Source organism: Dipodomys ordii, unplaced genomic scaffold, assembly GCF_000151885.1.
Source record: "Dipodomys ordii isolate 6190 unplaced genomic scaffold, Dord_2.0 Scaffold70, whole genome shotgun sequence".
Lineage (NCBI taxonomy): Eukaryota > Metazoa > Chordata > Mammalia > Rodentia > Heteromyidae > Dipodomys > Dipodomys ordii.
In genome coordinates, this window is record NW_012267286.1 from 3,693,985 (window position 1) to 3,717,349 (window position 23,365).

At 38.2% G+C, this 23,365-nt stretch overlaps 1 protein-coding gene across 1 annotated transcript in view; it reads right to left on the reverse strand.

The window, feature by feature from the left end:
• Ank2 (ankyrin 2, neuronal) overlaps positions 1-23,365 on the reverse strand; it is a 298,210-nt gene that overhangs the window by 175,130 nt on the left and 99,715 nt on the right. The gene's annotated exons all lie outside the window — the stretch shown is intronic.

Below are 23,365 nucleotides of genomic sequence, written 5' to 3' on the forward strand. Positions count from 1 at the left end.
GATGATTAAATTTAGACCATCTGAGCCACATGCTGGTGGCTCATGCCTGTAATCCTAGCTATTCAGAAGGCGGAGATCTTAGGATCATGGTTCAAAGCCAGCCCAGGCAGGGAAGTCTGTGAGACTCTTATCTCCAATTAACCACCAGAAAACTGGAAGTGGCACTGAGGCTCAAAGTGGTAGAGTGCTAACCTTGAGCACAATAGCTCAGGGACAGTGCCCAAGCCCTGAGTGTAAGCCCTATATCTGACACACAAAAAAAATTAGACCTGCTGACACAATACTAGCTAAAACTTTTGGTGAAGTTGATCGCTGTAGGTATTATGTTGCTTTTTTTCCTGTTGATATCAGGATTTGAACTCTGATCTTTATATTTCCTCATTTTATTCTTGAGCCACACTTATGTGTTTGTGTGTGTGTGTGTGTGTGTGTGTGTGTGTGTGTGTGTGTTCTGTGTCTTGAGGTCAAGGCTTCACGCTTGCTTGGTTTTCTTGCTCATGACTGGTCTTCTACCAATTGAGCCATGCTTCAGCCCATCATTTTTGGGGAGGGAGGAGGTCTGGTTGTGGAGCCTGAACTCTGGGCCTGGGCGCTGTCCCTCAGCTCTTCAGCTCAAGGCTAGCGCTCTACCACTTGAGCCACAGCACCACTTCCAGCTTTTTTTTTCTTTTTGCTTATGTGGTGCTGAGGAATCGAACCCAGGGCCTCATGTATGCAAGGCAAGTGCTCTACCTTCCCAGCCACCTTCCCAGCCCCAGCCCATCTTTTTATTAGTTAGTAGGAAGTGGAGTCTTACAGACTTTTCTACCCAGGCTAGCTTCAAACAATGATCCTTTAGTTCTCAACTTCCTGAGTAGCCAGGATTACAGGAATGATCTACCAGCATCCAGCAAAGATTGCTTTTTAAGTTTCTCATTTTACCTTACTATACAAAAAAGTCCAATCTTAGGAGAGTCAGTTGATTCTCCTTATGAAAAAAACCAAGAAGAGAGTTGCCACAGAGATACAGAAACAATAACACTGCCCTTCCGTTAGGTTACAAAGTCTGCATTTTGCCAGGCACCAGTGACTCATGCCAGTAATCCTAGCTACTCAGGAAGCTGAGATGTAAGGACTGTAGTTCGAAGCCTGCAGGAAAGCTTGTGAGACTCTTATTTCCAATTAATCACAGAAAAAGCCAGAAGTAGAGCTGTGGCTTAAGTGGTAGAGCACTAGACTTGAGCCAAAGAAGTTCAAGGACAGTGCCTAAGCCCTGAGTTCAAGTCCCAGGACCAGTACCAAAAAACAAAAAAGACCACATTTCAAACCTTGACATAATAATGATAATAAAATTTCAAGGATCCGAACATTTGCATAACTGTGGGTAATTTTTCTGTCTTTTATCTTCTTCCCGTTATTTTCATTTTTATGTTTTTATTTTTGAAAAGGTAGTAAGTAGGGGGAGTTATAGTTACATAAGTAAGGGGATGCGTACATTTGTTTTTAATCATTGTTACCCCATCCCTCATTATCTCCCACTCACCATTTGCTATTTCCCTCCCTCCCAGGTTATAAGGCTCTTATCATAATTATGGGTAATTTTTTGATACAATATCTGACCAAAGAGGAAAGGAGAGCTAGAAGAAGAATATAATATCTAAGTTATTAAATATAACATCTAAATCTTTGGATACATAATGTCTGCTGTTAGAGGTGCAATATCTAAGTCACAAGAAATAATATCAAAGTTATTAGCTATATGATATCAAAGTCATTAGATACACGATGTCTAAGTCATTAGATGTACAATATCTGTATTATTCAATATCTGGAAATACAGTCCAAATCTTATGCTTCTCAAAGGAACATTCATGTCATGCGGCTCCGCTGCCTTCCTGCCCCAAGGGTCTTGGCAGGGAGTCTTAGCATCCTGGGTCACAACCATTTTTTAATGGTTTCTGGTGACACTGATAGAAAAATGCAAATAGTTTCTCTGTGAGTTTCAAAATGTGAGCATTTGCATATTGTTTGAATGATTTACCTAAGGGAAAAGATGTGGGTGGCTGGGGGGAACCCTTTAGGATTAAATTCCCTCCCACTGAACTCAAATACCACAAGGACATTTATCTTGATAAGTCAGTGTCATCATTTATCATGACATAAAGTGGTATGGCTGGAGTCTATACCTCGAGAATTCCCACTCTGATTCTCTAGAAACGTATCGTGGTATGATGGATATGCTGTGAGCTCCTGTCCCCGCTCCCCCCTACAATCATCCTGGAAGATGCGCTTGTGGCAGAGTGTTCTGACACCATCGCAATGTCGCACTCCCTGTCCTGGGACTCCTTCCGAATGCTGAGACTCTGCAATTATTCTGCTGCTTTCAGCATGGGCTGAACTCCAGAAGGTTATGCCTCTCTTAGGTTTCCAACCACAGCTCTCGCCAAACATTCGCACTGTAAGGTACCAATGTGTCACAAGACATCCTTAGCCTGACTACTGTGAGACAAGAAAAATTAAATCATGTGGGTCACAAGGCATAAAACATGATGCTATCATACCTCTATAAACATGGCCCGTCCAAATAAAGCTGTGTTCTATCGATCACATTAAACATTGTTCCTGGAAAGTGCAGGTGATGTTTATATTTATTCTTGTACTGCGAGTTGAGCTAAAGGCGTTCCATGTACAAGGACATTAGTGCTAAATTGTGTGAGGAAGGAACTATCATTTTTAATTCCTTATTATCTGTAAGTAGTGTCAGTTTGTGAATGCAGTGCATCTTGATCAAGACTGCCACTTTCATCCTTCACCCTCATGTCTCCCAACCTCACCCACCCCCTCAATTAGGAACTGTTGTAATATTAATTTAGTAAATGAAAAGGAGGGGTGTGTTAGAAATTTTCCAAGCTTGCACATTCATTCAGATTCAAGATTTAATTTATGTTTAATCAAGCTCAGAGTTGGAAGTATAGGCCATTCTATCCCCACACTGGACCAATGTTTCTCCAGATGCCAAATTCTTGAGCTTTCAATTTATTTCACATGGGATGAACACAGAGGTGACCTTGCTCGACATAGTAAATCTGGAAACAATGAGCCCGGTACACAGAGTGCCTTGGCTGAAGAAGGAATCCTTAGCTGCCATCTTTACCCATCTGTGCAGCTAGCAGAATTAGGAGCTGACTGGGACAAACTTCTTAGAAACATGTTCATTTGGGAATGAGGGGGAAAAATAGCAAAGTGCATACAGCATTAAAAAGCCAAGTGACTGACTCTTTCTCTCGTTCTGACTCTCTCTCCTCTCTGCATGATTAATACATCCAAACTCAGTAAAAGATCTAATGCTCTATTTTTTCTATTTTTTTTAAAAAAAGAAGAAGAATGTCAGCCAGGCACAGGTGACTCACACCTGTAATCCTAGCTGCTTAGGAGGCTGAAATCTGAGGATCGAGGTTTAAAGCCAGCTGGGGCAAGAAAGTCCATGAGACTCTCCAATTAACCCCAAGAAAACCAGAAGTGATGCTGTGGTTCAAATGTTAGAATGCTAGCCTTGAGAAAAAGTGCTTAGGGACAGCGCCCAAGCCTAAGTTCAAGGCCCACAACTGACAAAAGTAAAAAAGAACATCATGAACAAATAGACCAGAAGGAGACATCAACCTCAAAGAGGGAAACACACAGCTGTTGAAGCCTAGAAAGGGAGAGCATGGTCAGCAGTTACTGCAGAGACTGAGTCCAACATCGGGCATGACCTTCAGGGGTAACTGCTTTTGAAATCAATTAGATAAGCAGCTTTCATAACTTGCTTTGTCTCTCCTTGAATCAAACTTTTTAGTTTTTTATTATTATTTTCAAGCAGTCATACAAAGGAGTTGCCAATTAACAAGGCAGTGTATAATATAATATATCTTGATCAATGTCACCCCTTCCAAGATTCTCACTCATCCACCCCCTACCTAACGCTTTCTTTTCTTAATTTTGTAGGATATACATTGGATTCTTGCCTTCATTTCCCTCTCTTCTCCTCTTCATTCTAGTCTAATCTAGTTAAGTGAAAACACCCCTTTCCAGTAGCCCTTTGATTTTGTCTTTCTAAGGATTTGCACTGTTGGAGATCTCACTAGAATCTACTCTGTTTCAGTTCATACATTTGTAAATACTTGCATACGAGCCACCATATTTACTTATGAGTTTGTAAAATAGTGTGGAGGTTCTTCACAAAATTAAACATAAAACTACCCTATGATCCAGCAATTCCACTCCTGGGCATTTGCCCAAAAGATTACAAAGCAGGATATAGTAAAGCCACCAGCACAACCTTGTTTACTACCACACTATTCATCATAGCCAAGGTAGGGAATCAGCCCAGATACCTCTCAATGGACAAATGGATTGAGAAAACACAATGAAACCTTACTCATCTATTAGAAATAATGACATTGTACCATTTAAAAGAAATTAATGACACTTTAAAAAATGAAATACCCAAATGATTCCCTGGAATTTCAGTAAATAGTATTCTAAGTGTCGGGAAGGAGCTGGACCTGATAGAAGTAAGTCATCTGAACCCTTCTGCTGGTGACCTACAAGTGATTTGAGTCAAATAAAGGACTTCATTCCATGTTAGATTCATCTAGAGTATTCTTAAGGGATTTTGTTTTCCCCAAATGAGAAAAAATACATAAAATGCAAGGGTTATTATAACATTATTTGAAAATGTAGACTTCCTAAGGAGAACTAAAATAAAGTTCCATACCAGGTAACTTGAAGAGCTCGGAGGGGTTGGGTGGGGTGGGGGAGAAAGGTGGAAGGGGTGACATCAATCAAGATGCACAGTACCTCATAAATAAGCATGTTGGATTGCAATTCCTCTGTGCAACTGCTTATAGATAATAAATCTTTTAAAAATAGTAACTAAAACAAAATTCCAAAATGTATATAGAGATAAAATTGACAATTGTGAAAGGCAAACATATATCCCTACAGAGAAATATATTTTCTTGCCCCAGTCCACATAGATTCATGCGCACAATACCCTACAATAATGAGGTCAATCTGTGATTAAAGTTCTTGACAGGAGAGCTTTGTATAGACAGTAGTTAGTCTGGTTAAGTTTAATCAACCAAATAAGGAAAGAACATTTAAAGATACATGAGGAGAAAGGCAATGATTTTTTTAGCCTTCTGTCTATCCTTCAGGTTAGGACAAAGGTAGAGTTGTAAGTTAAGTATGATCAAAGAAAAAGCATTTTTTATGCTCATCCTGGACCTTGAACTCAGGGTCCAGGCATTGTGTCTCTGAGTATTTTTCCTCAAGGCTAGTGCTCTACCAGGTGAGCCACACTTCCAGCTTTTTCATGTTTAATTGGAGATAAGAGTCTGAAGGACTTTCCTGCCTCGCCGGGCTTCAAACCACAATCATCAGATCTCAGCCCCCAGAGTTGCTGGGAGTGCAGGAGTGAGCCACTGGCACCCTGACTCAACGCATGCTTAACGTCTGCTTTTAAAATAGACTGTTTACTTTGCCCAAGCAGATGTCCTACAGACAACTATAAGAATAAAGAAAAGAGGCATTAGTGGCTCCTTCAAGAGAGAATCTCCCACTAGTGTGAGATTCAACTCTCTCCTTTGCTGTTGTATATCTTACCCTCGTCATCCTTCCCCTCCCCAAATCCTGAAACTTAGGCTCTCAAGAGCAGGCATGAAAAGCAAGAGGAATGTACTTTTCCAAAGCCACATTACATCCCAAAGCCACTAGGGGGGCACACTCTTACAAGTCCATGAGTTGCACTGCTAAATGTTGACTATTTTCCCCCTTCACTTTATGCTTCCATTTCAGTAATAACCTAATAAACAAAATAAAGTCAGATTCTGAGCTATATAAATGGCTAGCCTATAGCTGAGTCCAACCACATCATTTGGGCATTTGCCTTTGTGTTTATTATTCAGTGCCTAACAAGTGAAATCCAGATGACTATATATTCCTGATATGCGAAAAAGTCTTTCTGGAGCTCAGAGAGAGAACAGTCACAGTGTCTGCTCCTCAGACATGGAATCTGGTGCTAACGTAATGAACCACAAGAGCCTGTGCAGTAGCAGAGAATCGCTGGCTAATATTGCAAATTAACACCTGGCTCCAATGCTCTCTTTTAGACTCCAACGTGCAAAGACCATTAGCAGAGGTGTGATAGAAAAGCCACAGGAAGCATTTTTCAGTTTAGCTTTTCTTCTTTTTCAACCTTGGCCTTTATTGGATTGTGTTCTCACCACCATTCCAAGATCAAGCTCACTTTCACTGGAGCTTCACAAGATCATCCAAGGGTACAAAACTAAAGAGACTGACATAAAGTAAATTATAAGTAAATTTCCCTCACTGTTTTTTTTATTAACTGAAATTAGGAACCAGAACCTTAAACTTATTAATAATAGTTTGAATAGGTTAATAGAAAGCATTTCTTATATTGCTATTTTGAATTGAAGTCAAAATCAGGGACATATTAAATATGGATCTCAGATTATTAAGCTAAATATCTGTAACTGAGTTTTAGATATTTTAATGTAATGTTATTTATTTGGCTATTTTTAATAAGATTAAAATTAGTATGAAAATTTTCAATAATAATGTAAGAATTTTAGGAGTTCCTGTATGGTATTGTGTCTTTATATTCAAACCCCATAGTAAAAATAGCACTGAAAGTCACAGAAGTCTTTTATACTGTAAAAGAGACCAATCCAAAACTGGGCATGATGGTCCATGCCTGTAATTGTAGCTAAAATGATAGTAGAGAGTGGGAGAATTACAATTTGAGACCAACCCATGAAAACCGTATTAAGACCCTATCTAAACTAGCAAAGTGCCCTGCTGAATCATATCTGTAATCTCAGCTTGGTGGGACATGTGAATAGGACAGCCACTTTCTGAGGCTGGCCTTGGCAAAATCACTGGCAAAATCTGAAAAATAATCATTTAAAGGTCTGGAGTCATGGCTCAAGTGGTAAAGTACTTGAGTTCAAACCCCACAACACAAGAGAAGGAGGAGGAGGAGGAGGAGGAGAGGAAGGAGGGAGGGAGGAAGGGAGAAGGAAGAGTAAAAGAAGAGAGAGAGAGAGAGAGAGAGAATCTACTATTGACATATGAAAGACACTTGTATAAAAACATGAATCAGTCAGCCAGCCACCGTATTCTCCGAAAGGTTTCAAAATCCTCACCTCACAGTCTTGGCATGTGGGAACACAGAAAATCCTAAGGAATGATTAGCTTCAAGTAAAGCATGTGGTCTTTATGTACTTTGAAGAACGTGTTTATTTTCTCAGGAAGTATTCTTTAGTGAAATTGAGATCCCTTACCTGCCTACTCAGAGATCTACATTCTTTCAGTAACACAAAATAAATAAACTTTGATGAAATAACTTGAAGGGAGAAGCATTAGCATGAAGACCAGGTAAATGAACATTTTAACACTTTAGGTCCTTTAATATTGATCTTTAGGTCTCTGGACTGTATGAGAGTTAAAATTCACTTTCAGCCAATCATGAGTTGTATGGTCTTGGGTGTTTATATCATTCCATATAAAAATACACTTTCTAAATTAAGCCACTATAATAATTCATCTAAACTTCCTCAAAAACTAAATGTAGAATTACCATATAACCCTGCTATAAAATGTCCAGGCATTTATCCAAAGCAATGCAAGTCATATACCCATGTTTACTTCAGCACTAGTCACAAAAGCCAAGTTTTAGAATCAGGGGAGGCTTACTTCAATGGATGAGCAGATGAAGAAAATGTTGTATGCCCAGAATATCACAAGCCAGGATACTGTAAAGACACTTGCACATCCAAGTTTATTGCCTCACTATTCACAATGGCCAAATTATGAAAACAGCCCAGATGCTCTACTATAGATGAATGGATCCCAAAAATGTGGTACCTATATACAATAGAATTTTACACAGACAAAAAAAGAATAATGTTGTGTTATTTGCAAGGAAATGGATGGGACTAGAATAAGTTGTGCTAAGTGAAGCAAGTTAAACTCAAAGAGACAAACAGCATATTTTCTCTCGTATAGTGAACAGCTAAATATGGTGGAAGCTAAATCTAGAATACACTTGGACGTGATAAATTATACAGGACTTTAGGCATTCATGTTTATTCATTTATCTGTCTTTGAGAGCAGAAGGGGGACACAGAAATGGAGGGACAAAGAGTGAACAAATGCAGCAGTGGTACTTATAGACACTATGCTGAAAATGAACTTGTGGGTGAGGATAGGAAGGAAAAACTGGGAAAGAAATGTACTCTTTACCTGACTTATGTAACTGTAACCCCTCTGTACAGCTCCTTTATAATAACAATAAGAATTCTTAAAAAGAAAATCTAGTATGTAGACACAGCAGGATATTACACAATGAAGAATGGAATTGCATGATTTTTAAGGGAAAATAGATAGATAGTTCACTATGTTGAAGAAAACAAGACAAGCTCAAAAATCATGGATATTACATGCATTTGCTTATATAAAGAATCGTGACATAAAAAAATCAAATCAAAAAAAGCATAAGGACAAGAATGTAAAACGAAGGCTACTTGGGGTGGGGAATCCCTAGGAGGGAGGAATATGAAAGGAAATATGGTAGAATGATATTATACACATGTATGAAAACAGAATAAGGAGACACAGAAAACTATAAAAAGAAATCAAGGAAAAATACACGAAAGAGTAACCGCATGGGTAAAGATGATCAAAGTTCATGTAGATATACCACGTTAAACCCTATTGTGCTGATAGGAAGGAAAGGAAAGGGAAAGTATTTTCTAGAAGTGCTCAGAAGGATTGGTAAGATGACTTAAAGAACTGAAGTTGAGATTAAGCACTGAGGATACCTACTGAGTTTGTTTTATATTTGCCGTTTTCCCCATAAGGGATCAACACAAAACCACAGTAACAAATCAAATCACATGTGCATATAATCTTCCTTGACGCTAACTAAAGGTTGTTAGCAGTGCTCCTCCAAAGATCTTAACCAAAACAGAGGATGTGAAAGACAACTCTGAGGTTTACAGGTACAAAAGGGCAAAAAATGTGAACCAGGACTAGGTGTGGTTTTTCTCCAATTCTGAGCTTCTACCGCCTGTATCAGTGAAAGGTCATGACATCACAATAGCTTTATTTAAATGCTCTTGTATTGGAGCCATGACTGCTTAATTAGCTGAGCACTTTCAATACCCAACATTGTTCCTACTATTTTGCTAAAAAAAAAAAATGAGAACAGTCAAAGATTGAATGGTGGCAATAATGGATTTGGAGGGAATACTGGGGTTTTAACTCAGTCTTGCTACCATTTGCGGCATGTCTCCAAACAACCTCCCTTCCTTTGGGCAATAGTTATTTCCTAGGTAAGGTCTCACTTTATGCCTATGCCAGCCTGGGCTAAGGTCCTCTTATTTATACTTCTCTGGATATGACAGATCGCCATTGGTTTCCAGAGTCCCTTGAACTTCTTTTCCTTTTTTTTTTCCCCCTTTGGCTGGATGCGTTCTCTGAGTTTCTTTTGCTCAAGGCTAGCAGTGCACCACTAGAGCCATAGCACCACTTCCAGCCTTTCTTGTGATTAATTGGAGATAAGAGTCTCACAGCCTTTCCTGCCCAGGGTTGGCTTCAAACCCTGAATACCTACGATTATAGGTGGCCATTCTGAACTTCTTTTTGCCTAGACTGGCATTGACCCTTGATCTCCCAATCTCTGCCTCCCTAGTAGCTAGGATTACAGGCTTGCGCTACCAAACCTGGCTGATAGTGGAATTTTTGAAGAGAATTCCACTGTTTGTCCTCAGACAACCGTAACTCATAAATGCCATAAAAGACTTCTCATCACAAAAGCCACTTGATGATTTCAAGGCTGCAGCTACCAGCTACAAGAGGTCTATAAATCACAGAGTCGTATACTCCAGCTCAAGTTGCATGTTATCCATGTTATGCATGTTATATCATTTTATCAGATCTGTAGATTGTACTCATTGCCAGCCATTACAGGAGCCCTGACATCCACAATGTGAATGCAAAGTTCAAGTGTTTTCTAGGACCAGTGACCTATGTGTTAAGAAACTTAGGTCAGAATTAAAAGTGAAACCAGGTGCCACAGCTCACACCTGTAATAGTAGCTACTCAGGATGCTGAGATCTGAGGATCGTGGTTTGAAGCCAGCCTGGGCAGTTAAGTCTGTGAGTTCTTATCCCAATTCGCTCAAGTGGGAGAGCCTTGAACAAAATATTCATGTACAGTGCTCAGGCCTTGAGTTCAGAACCCAAAACAGGCACAAAAAAGTGAGCTCTACAAACACTATATAACTTGTTAAGAGAAGAGGGTAGATATAGATTATATAGCCGGTTGCCAGTGGTTCATACCTGTAATCCCAGCTACTCAAGAGACTAAGATACAAAGGATAGTGGTTTGAGGCTAAACTGAGCAAAAAAAGTCCTCTAGACTCTGCCTCTAGTTAGCCAACAAAAAGCTATGCTAGAAGTGTGGCTCAAGAATTAGAGCACCAGCTGAGCAAGCTAGCTGTTACAATCATGAGACTCTGAATTCAAATCCCAGCATACTCTCATCCCAGAAAAAGGCATTATTTTACAATAGCATCTTGAGATTCATAAATCTTTTGTATGATTCCTAAGCTGAATGGTGAGTAAGCCTGGAATATTATGCAGCAGAGGAAATGGGAAAAGAAGGAACCACATCTAACTTGACTTGCTACATGAACCCTGAATCAGTTAGGTAAATACTTTAAAGATTGCATTTATCATTAAACCATTTAATAATAATATTTTTCTCAAAGAGCATATGAACTATATATTATTTAGGAGAACCTGACTCTGACACTTTTGCTACTAGTTTCTCTTGGTATTGAAATGGAGCATCTGACCTTTAATTCCATATGCATCACCTAACAGTTCTGCATGAACCCAGATTCCTGCAAGGTTCTATTTGCCTTCCATATTTAAAATGCTGACCATGCAAAGGCAAACCGAATGCTATGTAAGTCCTGTGCTAAATAGTATGCTTTCCTATAAAAATCTCCTAATGTTTTCAAAAGCTAATGTGACATGAGAATCTATACTTCCCATGCCAAAATGAAAATAATGAAATGTAGAGTTCCATAATTGGAAGTTGAATAATACATACCATGTTTGTTTTCAATGGAATGCTAAATAGTTCTCAATTACTGCTATAGGATTTCCAACTGGTAATGTGTGAGTAGTTAAGTAAATACTATTTTTATACAATATGTATCCCAGACCTAATCTTATCCCTGCCTTCTAACTAACTAGACATCTCTGTTAAGAATGTGTAACCCTCAGCCAGGAACCAGTGGCTCGCGCCTAATCCTAGCTACTCAGGAGGCTGAGATCTGAGGATTGTGGTTTGAAGCCATCCAGGGCAGGAAAGTCTGAGAGACTTATTGACATTAACCACCAATATGCTGGAATTGTAACTGTGACGCAAGCCTTGAAAGGAAAAGCTAAGGGACATTACCCAGGGCCTAAGTTCAAGTTCAAATTCAAGCCCCATGTACCAGTAGGCAAGAAGAAAGAGGAAGGAGCAGGAGGAAGAGGAGGAAGTATAACATGCCTTACATGAATATAGTTATAAACGTGAAAGTGCTTAACAACGTTTCATATAATATTCAAAATTTCCCAAGGAAATCACTGATCACAAAAAGTTGCTCTTAAAAATTAATTAAAAATCATTACAACAACACAAGGCTTAGGGGGGAATGGTATTAATAGCTCATTTAATTCTATTTTATGAAATCGCATGCATGTTAACTAAAAAAAAATGTTTTTGAAAGGGAGGAAATTTCTCTCACAAAATTCTTTTCCTTACTTAGCTTATCAGTGTGCTCAATATTGCAAGACATTGCATGTAAGGGGTAGGAATGCGTTCCATGTTATCCTCTTGCATTATTTAAGGATTAGGATAACTGGACCCAAATTAACTTTCTGTCTCCCTTTAAGACTTTTAGAATTCTCGGAATACGAAAAACAGACCCAACCAAGTGAAAATATTCTTCATCTTTTTGTTTTTAATTTGTCTGGGCATCTGACAGTATTCGTTCACTACTGGTGCATCTTTCTTCTCGTTCGTTTGCATATTCTTAGCTTCTAGAGTATCCAGGAGGAAGCAGACATTACTCAGTCAGGAGCAGCTTCATGACATAGCACAGAGGAAGTGCTGGCTATATCCCATACACCGCACACACCAAAGAGTAGATTGCCTCTTTAGGACTGAATTATTCAGGACAGAACCACCCCTATCACCACCACCCAAAAAGCAGTCCCTAAAATCAAAGCTTCCCAGTAGCTTATCTAATAAAGCCACTATTTTTTCAAGAAACAGCAAATATTTTTATAATGATACATTTCCTTATACTACTGATTTTATGTGGTTTTGTTAAGATGCCCATGGAAATACAGAAGGCTTGATCCTCTATAATAGGCTATTATACACCTGCAATTTTCAGTCAGATTGCTTTTTCTTGGAGGTAACACTTAATTACAATTTAACCACACACCAAACATAAATGTCATTCTGATTTCATTGGTCCTAGTATTTTTTTAAAAAAGTAGACTAAATGAATGATCCTCAATTTTTTTTTCATCCTTCTAAGTAGCTCTACATTGTTTAAAAAAATCTACTGCTGAATAATACAGGAATTAAAATTGCCTTATTTCTCATACCATTTCTGATTCCAAGGCAATATTTTTTATTTTGCAGGATGAATACACTCAAGAACACTGTTTAATCCATCGGTAGAGTCTCTTTCTAATTACTGGGTGCCAAAAATGTCAGCATGATCATTATGGTTATTAGGAGTCAATTGTGCATTTCTAACCCCTTTCATTAAACTGCTATGGCGTTCATCCCATCTGTAAGATGTCCAGAGCCCGTCTTCCTGATGTGCATTGAATTTGGGGGGACATGATCATTCATCCCACTTCCCAAGTATGTAGAACCCACAGGGGCATGCACCACCCTCAGGCTTTTGCATATTTATGATCCTCAGTATAAATGATACTCAAAACAAATGATGAGCTTTCAAAGCCAAATTTTTAAATTCCAGAAAGTTAACATTATGCTAAATTTAATACATAATGTCACATCCATTTCCTGATCCTCACCATGCCTACCAAATTTAATGTTAAATTTAAAATAAAAAGACTATACACACATAAACACATATATATGTATATGAATATATATAATATATTCTGTGAGAAGGAAATTAGTTCCCTGTTTGACTCACTAAATTAATATTATTAAATCCCTGAAAGCATGTAAAATAACACTTATTTAAATATGTATAAATATTGGCAAAACAACACCTTTCAATTAAAAGAGAGGGAAAAATTTAGTGAAACAACTTATTTTCATAATATGCAGTTAAAAAGAACTAGTCCTTAGCAATAAATTACTTTGTTGACAGTTCATTGTTATTGAAGCACCTCTTGTGTAGCCAACCATGTCAGATGCTAGAGATTGCATGTAGAAGAAATAAGATGATCTATCCTTTCAAAAATCAACTATTTCAGTTAAATAGGCTATATAAGACAGGGATGGTAGTATTATATTAGATAAAGGTACCTAGAACTGGGTGCTGGTGGCTCACACCTGTAATCCTAGCTACTTAGGAAGCTGCGATCTGACGATCAAGGTTCAAAGCAAGCCTGGGAAGGAAAATCTATGAGACTCATCTCCAATAAACTACTTCGGAAAATCTGGAAGTAGAACTGGGCTCAATTGGTAGTGCACTAGCCTTGAGCAAAAGAATCTCAGGGACAGCACCAGGCCCTGAGTTCAAGCCCCAGGATTAGCACACACACCAAAAAGAAAACGGTAGAGATGAGTGGACAACAGCTGTCACGAGGCCAGTAGATACAAAGCCATAGGGGACACCCACCGTAATGCCTCTAGAAAGGGCTACTGTCAACATCTTTCAGAAAATGGGGAAAGTGCTAATAAAAGAGAAAGTCATTCTGTGACTATGAGTTCGTGTGTCATTATTTACACCTGTGAATTGGTATAGAATTCTGTACAAGATAGTACATTATAAGTACACTAAAAAAAGAACAATAAGGGCTGGGAAGGTGGCTCAGTGGTAGAGCACTTGCCTTGCATGCATGAGGCCCTGGGTTCGATTCCTCAGCACCACATAAGCAATAAGAAAAAAGCCGGAAGTGGTGCTGTGGCTCAAGCGGTAGAGTGCTAGCCTTGAGCTGAAGAGCTGAGGGACAGCGCCCAGGCCCCGAGTTCAGGCCCCACAACCGGACCCCCCCCAAAAAAAAGAACAATAAGAAATCTCTTGTGTCCCTATCTTGGGGCTCATTTTACTTAGCATCAGTTTATATGATACATAGCTTTTGACCTCTTCTGCTTGTCCTAGACATATACTAGTTATTGCAGATAGGGAAACCATGAGACCTATGTTTCTTTAAGTCTGGCTTATTTCACTTAATATAATTTTTTTCCAAGTCTTTCCATTTCTTAACAAATGGGGTGGTGTCATTCTTTCTACTGGAGGCATAGAATTCCAGTGTGTATGTGTGTGTGTGTGTGTGTGTGTGTGTTTACATATACATATATATATATATATATATATATATATACCACATTTTCTTGATTCATTCATCACTGTATTTGATTCTGGTGTCCTGAATCTTGGATATACATTTTTCTGATTTGGGGAGGGGAAGGGAAGTAACAAAATGCTGAGATAAGGATACAGGTTGACCCACTGTAACAATGAGATGTACAAGACACTATGTTGAAAATAAACTTTACAACTTGGGGTGGGGAGGGGTGCAAGGGGAGGAAGGAGTTGAGGAGGTAGGGAGGAGAGGGATGGTAGGGGAAAAATATAGGAGGGGGTAACAATGCTCGATAGGAAATGGACTCATTACCTTGCTCATGTAACTGTAGCTTTACAATAAACTGTATCTTTACAATAAAAATATATATTTAAAAAAAGAAAAAAAAGAATTCTGTACAAGAGGTTTCTCATGAGCTCAAAACACTGATACCGTACCAATGACATGTCTGCTTAGCACCTGCAAACGACAAAGATCTTGCTTTATTCTTGATTTTCTCAATTTAACCCTTCTACTGTGAACTTTGTCAGAAATGACTTGAATAATTTAACTTTTAACCCCAGATAGGGTCTACATGATTTTACCATAAAATAGAAAAGGTAGCATGGAAAACACGGTTTTTGAATGAATATGCTTGATTCATTACTGTACATAACTTGTAGCAATGGAAAAACAGGTTAGCAAAGGAAGTAGGTGTGGCTTGCCCTGCATTCTTCTGCTTCTCTTTCTTTTAATATTTTAGTTTATACTGCAAAATACTTTCTGTTGGAACAACATCAGTAAACACTCCTAAAGTTATTACTATAATTCAAAGAATATTCGAATTTATGCTTCTGAGTCAGCTTTCAAAACACATGCTTGACTTGTTGGAATAAGAAACACTAAATCTCCCTTTAAGCTTGAGTAAGGCTCAACCCCAGGCTTCTTTAACATAGTGATCATCAGTCTTTCATAAGTAATTTCTGACCACTAGGACAGCCCTACATTGAGATAAATGCTGTGCATGAACCTAGAAGGACCCCCAGTTTATCTGTGCTTATGTCTAGCCTGACTCTCAATGGGAGATACAGCCCCATGACAATTCATCTTTTTGTGTCCACAACCCAGCACACTGCCTGGTACAAAGTAGGTTATTATGTAATTTCTCCAGAGAAGTGAGAATTGTACTGACTGATGAAGTACCTTTTTAGTGTTAACCATAAAATAGTATCTTGATGTCCCTAGTAGTTACAGTAAGAAAAACTAACTTGTTCTAAGACATGGAAGAGAGAGGCTGTTTCCTTTCATAATTATTATGTCAATCATGTAAATAAGATATATCCCCTTTCACTCGTGGAGAGTCTATGTATTTAATTCCACTTCTACCTTTTTTTTGATCAGTACTGGGGCTTGAACTCAGGGCCTGGGTACTGTCCCTGAGCCTCTTTCTGCTCAAGACTAGAGCTCTACCACTTAAGCCCTAGCACCACTGCCAGTTTTCTGGTGGCTAGCTTGAGAAAAGAGCCCAAATACTGTATTTGATTTTAGTACCCTGGTATTGTATATATACATTTACCTGAATTAGGGAAGGGAAGGGGAACAACAAAATGGTGAGACAAAAGACAGGGAGGAACCAATGCAACAGCCATAGTCACAAGACAATATGTTGGAAATGATCTGTAGAGTTGGGGAGGGGGTGGACTGTGGGGAGGGAAAGTGGGAGAAAAACGAGGGAAGGGGTAACAAGTTTGACAAGAAATGTACTTACTACTTTATTTATGCAACTGTAACCCCTCAGTACATCACCTTGACAATAAAAGATAAATTAATGGGTTTTTTTTGGGGGGGGGTCCGGTCGTGAGGCCTGAACTCTAGGTCTGGGCGCTGTCCCTCAGCTCTTCAGCTCAAGACTAGCGCTCTACCACTTGAGCCACAGCGCCACTTCCGGCTTTTTTCTTTTTGCTTATGTGGTGCTGAGGAATCCAACCCAGGGCCTCAGGCATGCAAGGCAAGCGCTCTACCACTGAGCCACCTTCCAGCCCCAGTAAATTAATTTTTTTTTAAAAAAAGATTCTCACATGCATTCCTGCCTGGGCTAGCTTTGAACCATGATCCTCAGATCTCAGCCTCCTGAGTAGCTAGGATTACAGATATATTCACTGGTACCTGGTTACACCTACCTTTTTAAACAAATATCTATCTGTGAAATTTTTGTGGAGAGACAGAGAGTAATCCCATTTCCAGGACATAATTTTAGCTCACTTCAAAGCAATAATCATGTCTTCTAAGTTTTACACTCACCTAACCCTTTCACTGTATAAATGTATCAGCCAATAAAGGTGATTATGATAATACAATCTTGGGGTAAAAATATAATATAATAAAATAAAATAATAATATAATAAATTTTACTTTCAGATAAAGCTAAAAACAGAAAATATAAAACCAGTGTGATACTAGCTTTAATTCTCAGAAATTAAGAAAATAGATAAAGAAAAGATTTAATTACCTTTACACACAAAAAAGACAATATTATAATTTTTTTTTACTGGGCAGTAGTTAACTGTTGCCAGAAAGAGCTTGTTCATTCACTACATTTAACTTAGCTGGAATGTCCAAAAAATACATTAACACCATAAAATCTTTATTATTGGTCTTAAAGAAGAAGGTGGTAGATGCCTTTTGTCTCAGTAATTAAAAGGCAACCCCTGCCAAGCTAAGCTATGCTGAGAATTTGCAGAAAAGAAGCTTAGAGTGCTCCATTTCTGGGTAACTGAGAGGGAAACAGGAAGTCACTGTAGGTGTAAACATAACTTCTACAGACAGCACCCCATCCGCTTCCACTGAGGATCTATTTGAGTATGTAGACTTGCCTTTTTTCTCACATGAGAATCATGAAAACTTTTAAGTAATGGAGTTTCTTCTACTGCTGGTATTTTTACAGATAAACTATTGTTCTAATTATGGAAAGCATTCACTGCTATGACTTATCCGAACCAAAGCCTTCTTTTATGATTATGATTTGAGTAAGAGGATCAATTATAATACATAACCGTAATGTATTTGTCATTATATTTGCTTTTGTGTGTATATGTGTGTGTGTGTGTGTGTGTGTGTGTGTATCCATGTGTGTTGCTATGGATTGGATCCAGGATCTTGAACATACCCAGGAAAGTATCTACCACTGAGCTAAATCCTTATCTCAACTCCATTTGCATTCTATAGCACGGGCTGATCCACCTGCATCATCCACCGGATTGCTATGATTATAGGTGTGAACCTGCTGACTCCACTATACTTTTTTATGTTAAACACACATTAAACAGCACATTAAACAAGAAAGTCTATTCATTAATTTCACATGGCTCATACATATTTTTTGTTTTAATGGTTGCTTATTAAAATATTAAATATTTTATTGGAGTAGACTGACATAACACATCATACTAGTGTTACATACCATCTAGATTTGTTTTATTTTTTCTTTTCTTTTTTTTTTTTTTTGCTTCAGGGCCTCCTGCTCTTACTGAGTTTCTTCCACTCAAACCTGGTACTCTACCACGTGAGCTTCAAGCCCACTTCAGCTTTTCGGTGGTTAATTGGAGATAAGAAAGAACCTCAGAGACATTTCTGCCCAGACTGGCTTCAAGCCATGAACTGCAGATCTCAGCTTCCTGAATAAGTAGGGTTACAGGTGTGAGCCATCCATTTTTAAGCCATCAGTCTTTTAGGTCAAACTCAAAAAGATGCAATTTGTTTGGCTGTACATGTGTTCAGCGTATTCAGTTACTCTCTCAGCACCTTGAGGAAATGAACAAATCCCTTTCTCTTTTACCTTCTACTTCATTAAGAATAGCTAACTTCACTGTGTACAGAATACATCCATAATCTCACTTAATCCTCTTGAAACTCCCAAATGAGGAAACTGAGGCTTAGCCAAGTATCTGAAGCCCCTTGTTCAGGTATTTGGGGGTAATAAATAGGGAGTGAGATGGAACTCTGTCATTCTTACAGGGGAGTTCACCATATATTACCTTCTCTCCAACACACATTAAGAAGTGTGAATTAAAAAAAAAAAAAAAAGAAGTGTGAATTTGCCCAGCTGACTGACTTAGAGGAAGCCATTGCTTTCTCCTGTGGGATAACTCCTCCACAGCCTCATTCCTGGCTCACCACTTAGGTTGTTTAAGCACCCAATTCTGTTCCTTGTGTGAGAGGCAGGACCAGAGTATTGTACCACAGAGCCCTGCCACTACCAAATGAGAATATCCTACTACAAAAATGTGACTTTCATAGACACAACTATGCAATTTAAAATAGCATTGCAGCCCAGAGTCTGTGGCTGAGGCCTGTAATCCTAGCAACTCAGGAGGCTGCGATCTGAGGATCAAGGTTAGAAGCCTGCCTAGACAGCAGAGTCTGTGAGATTCTTAACTCTAACCAGCAAAAACCTGGAAGTGAAGCTAGGTGCAAATAGTAGATTGCCAGCCTTGAGCAATAAAACCAAGGGACAGCATCCAAGCCCTGTGTTGAAGCTCCAGTACCAGCGCGTGCATGTGCACACACACACACACACACACACACGCATGCACGCATACACACACACGCACACACAAGAAAGAGAATTGCATATTATATTCAACAAGTAAAACCAAAGCAATGTTTCCATCACAATTATCATTGTGAACATTTAAAAAAGCAAAAGATTTTTCAACTCCATAGAAATGGCAGGCTTCAAAGACAACATTTGTTCCTCTGTTTCTAAAACAGTACTCAAGACTTTTCCTCGTGCATACTGACATACTTCCCTGAGTGGGAATTAAACCTGGCCTGCTTCCAACTTGCCTGCAGGACCTCTCAGCTGTTCTCAGGAAATTATGACATCTGTGGTTTCAATGTGGATTACACCTTTAAAAAGGGTAAGAGTAAACTGTCTTTTCTTAGTAAAATTTAGATGGTAAAAATGTACCCATACTTAGTCTTCTCCCGCAAAATGATTGAAGGACTAAATAAATGTGGTATTATAAATGAAATAGTTTGTTACAAAGCCTACAGATATATGGAAATGCATTCCATAAGAGTGTGTCGCTAAAACTGCATAAATTTGTGTGCACTTGTATTCCTTTGGGGTCTTATGACAAACTCCCTTTTCTTCATTATAAACATGCTCACACTCACACACATATGCATAAATATACATATAAAACTCTCAGAGTTCAACGTTTTTAAAACTAAATTTTAAAAATACTGACTAGTAGCCATAACTCATATTTAATGCTGTACATTTTTGTGTTTTAGAATTTTCAACATAATCTCTCTCCACATGTGTGTTTGTGTGTATTCAGTTTTCATAAGACTGGGATGATATTATTCTTCCTTTTACTTTCAAAAACTAGCTTTGCAAAGTAAGTATTGATTTTACCATGTAAAGTTTTGGAAGATATTCTAAATCTCCTATAATGGATGATGGATTATGCTATTGTCATTTTCACTCTCCATTTCTACAGATGTAACTTGTCATTCTAATTTCATTATTTTAAATAATACTACAATGATGAGTTTGTACATAAATCTTTGCTCCTGTGTTGTGTCTGTTGTTTCAATTCCTAAGGAAGAACTGTGCAACTCTGTTGATTCTTTGTACATAAGGAGCACGTTTCAATGGTTGTCAAAGAGCTCTCTCCACATCATCTTAAATCCAAATTAGCTTTTTCAGTTGATATGAATCTCAATTGTGTTTGTAACTTGCCTTTTTCAAAAGTGCTAATGAGTTTTGAAACATCGTCTTTATTGTCTACTTTCATTTTTTCATCTCTGTGTTAGCTGTCCCACAATTTTTGAGCTTTTAGATTTTCAGATGAATTTTTTATTTCTAAAAAACTTCATGTAAACAAGATAATCTTTTATTTGTTGCAAAGTTTACTATTAACTAAAGAAGTATAAACTTTTAGATGTTTTATTTCAACATATATGTTTTCCACCCTGAAATCAATTAAATATTTCTTTTCTTTTTCTTCTCACGGGCTTATTTATTGATAGCTACCATTAATAATTAATAAGGAATCATGTTACCACATTCCTTTCATATTATTCCTTTCATATTTTCTACTTCTCAATTATCTGGTAATCTGGGTACAATAGATCTGGGCTCCATGCCAGAATGGGCCAGCACACAACCCACCACCAATAACTTGCATGACAATAACCATGACTGGTCTCTGGCACACAGCTGAAATTTTGGTCACATTTAAAATAAAAATGGCAGTTGGCATATCCATCTGGATTACTGCTAATTTTCTTAACAAATTCATTAGTGGGCATATACAGAGATCACCAAAGAAAAGATTGACTTTTATATAACCAAAGAAAGAATGCAAATGAATTAAGGAAAGGAAGAAAGCTTGGAGAGAGAAAGAGAGAGTAGAGAAGAAAGAAAAAAGGAGGGAGGAAGATGAAGGAAGAAAACATGGAATTCAAGACACACTAGCTTGAAAGAAAATTGATATTTCACACTAAAATTCACCGACAATAATTAAAATAATAATTAAATTATTGTACAGATAAAATATATGGAGTACTGAAAATGCAATGTTTCATATTAGTCATGTTAATAAAAATAAAAATGTGCCCTGAAGCTGTTTCAGTGTTTTGCACTTGGAGTCCTCATGTAGCACACTGCAACCTAACTTAGTATGCAAACAAACTGACAGGCACAGTCTTATAACAAGTTGTTGAGTCTCAGCCAATCACAGCTGCAGAACTGACCCCAGTTACAGCCACAGAAAACTCATCAGACCATTTTCCACATAGGATAAATGTTTCATCCAGCAGGCTCAAATAAGGCAAAGGCTGAGTGAGCTGTAACCAATCACACTATTTCTCTGGGTCACTTCCTTTTTCTGTGTATAATTACTGCCTGCCGGTATTGCTGCCAGGAGCTCTGGCTCGGAATGATCCATGAATTGTTATTTGCTCGAATAAATTCTGCTTCATTTCATTTGTCCAAAATTATCTTCTAACAGTTGCTGTACTTTTAATGAGAACAGAAGAATTTTTAAATCTTCATGTGCTACGTGACCTTTCATGCAGAAATATGGAAATCAGCCAGGACATTGTACTGGACTTTTAATTCCAAGGGAGTAACAGATCATTCTGAACAGTCTTACTGATCGAGCTAGCTGCTCAACAGTGAAATAAATTCCAAATATTTGAAATTGAGGAGACATTTTCTTAAGAATCTTTTTATTGTCTCAGTGCCCAGATTTCTGATGCGAGTTGATAGGGCTAAAAGGTAAATGAAAGGATTTATGTAGGTGTTAACTTGTTTTGAAATCAGAACTTAAATTTGTTCTAAATTTAAATTTATTCGATTACTTGCTTTGAAAGTGGAACTTGCATTTATTCTATTATTGGTTTTTAATGCCAATGAAATTTAGTTGAGAATTTTTCTTTTAGGGGGAAATAAAAGAATGGTAAGGGGGCCTGTTAACAAAAAGCTGTGTGTGTGTGTGTGTGTGTGTGTGTGTGTGTGTGTGTGTGTTATGTGGGATGCACACATATCAGCACTGAGGCTTGAACTCAGGACTGAGAGCTCTCCATTTGCTTCTTCAAATCAAGACTGGCGTTCTACCATTTGCAGTATGTCTCTACTTCTGCCTTGCTTGTTAATTGAAGATTAACATGTTATGAACTTTTTTACCTGAGTGGTTCAAACTGTGATCTTCCAATATCAACCTCCATAGTAGCTAGGATTACAGGTGTGAGTTACCACTACCCAAAAGTCCCGTTTAACTTCTGACAGAGTGTTGGTAACAGCTGAATTAATCTGGATAGAAAAGGCTTAATAAAATGTGAAGGGTTTTTATTTACTCTTGAGTCCCTATGCATTGAAACCCCATGCTCATCCCTGTCTCTTTAGTGAAGTCACACTTTTACAATATAAGATAGTGGCCATCATACTTTAAATTCACTTGAACATTACTTAGAGATCATGCTTCATTTTTTTTTTCCGGTCATGGGGCCTGAACTCTGGGCCTGGGCGCTGTCCCTCAGCTCTTCAGCTCAAGGCTAGCGCTCTACCACTTGAGCCACAGCGCCACTTCCGGCTTTTTTCTTTTTGTTTATATGGTGCTGGGGAATCGAACCCAGGGCCTCAGGCATGCAAGGCAAGCACTCTACCACTGAGCCACCTTCCCAGCCCCATGCTTCATTTTCAATGACTGGTTCGTCATCCCAAGATTCTTATTCAGGAGTGATGGGGTTGGACCTTGAAATCTACGTCATTTTGAAACACCCCAGTGACTCTTCTGATATGGTGGTTCATGGACCATACCTAACCTAAAGGATTAACCACACCTTTGTGTTCTTGTATTTATTTCACTCTTTCTAATCTGCCTATCGGTCACCTTAATCCATAAAAAAATAATAAATGCTACAACATGCATAAGCCGCTGGATGTTATAACCTATTTTTTAAAAGAAGGAATTCTGCTTTAAATGTGAATGGACAAATCTATCCATAAGAAAATAAAGAACATAGAAATTGCTGCAATATAAGTTAGAATCTACGACTTCTTAAAATCCCTTTTTATAGCTCATGATGACTGTGGAGGTACAGAGGAGAAAAAAAGAACCAACATTTTAAGTAAGTATCAGCAACATCCACAATTCATCAAAAACAGCTTCAGTGTAATAATCTCTTTTATAAAACACCTGGGTTTCAAAAAGCTTTTAGAGCTCGGTGCTGGTGGCTCACATTGG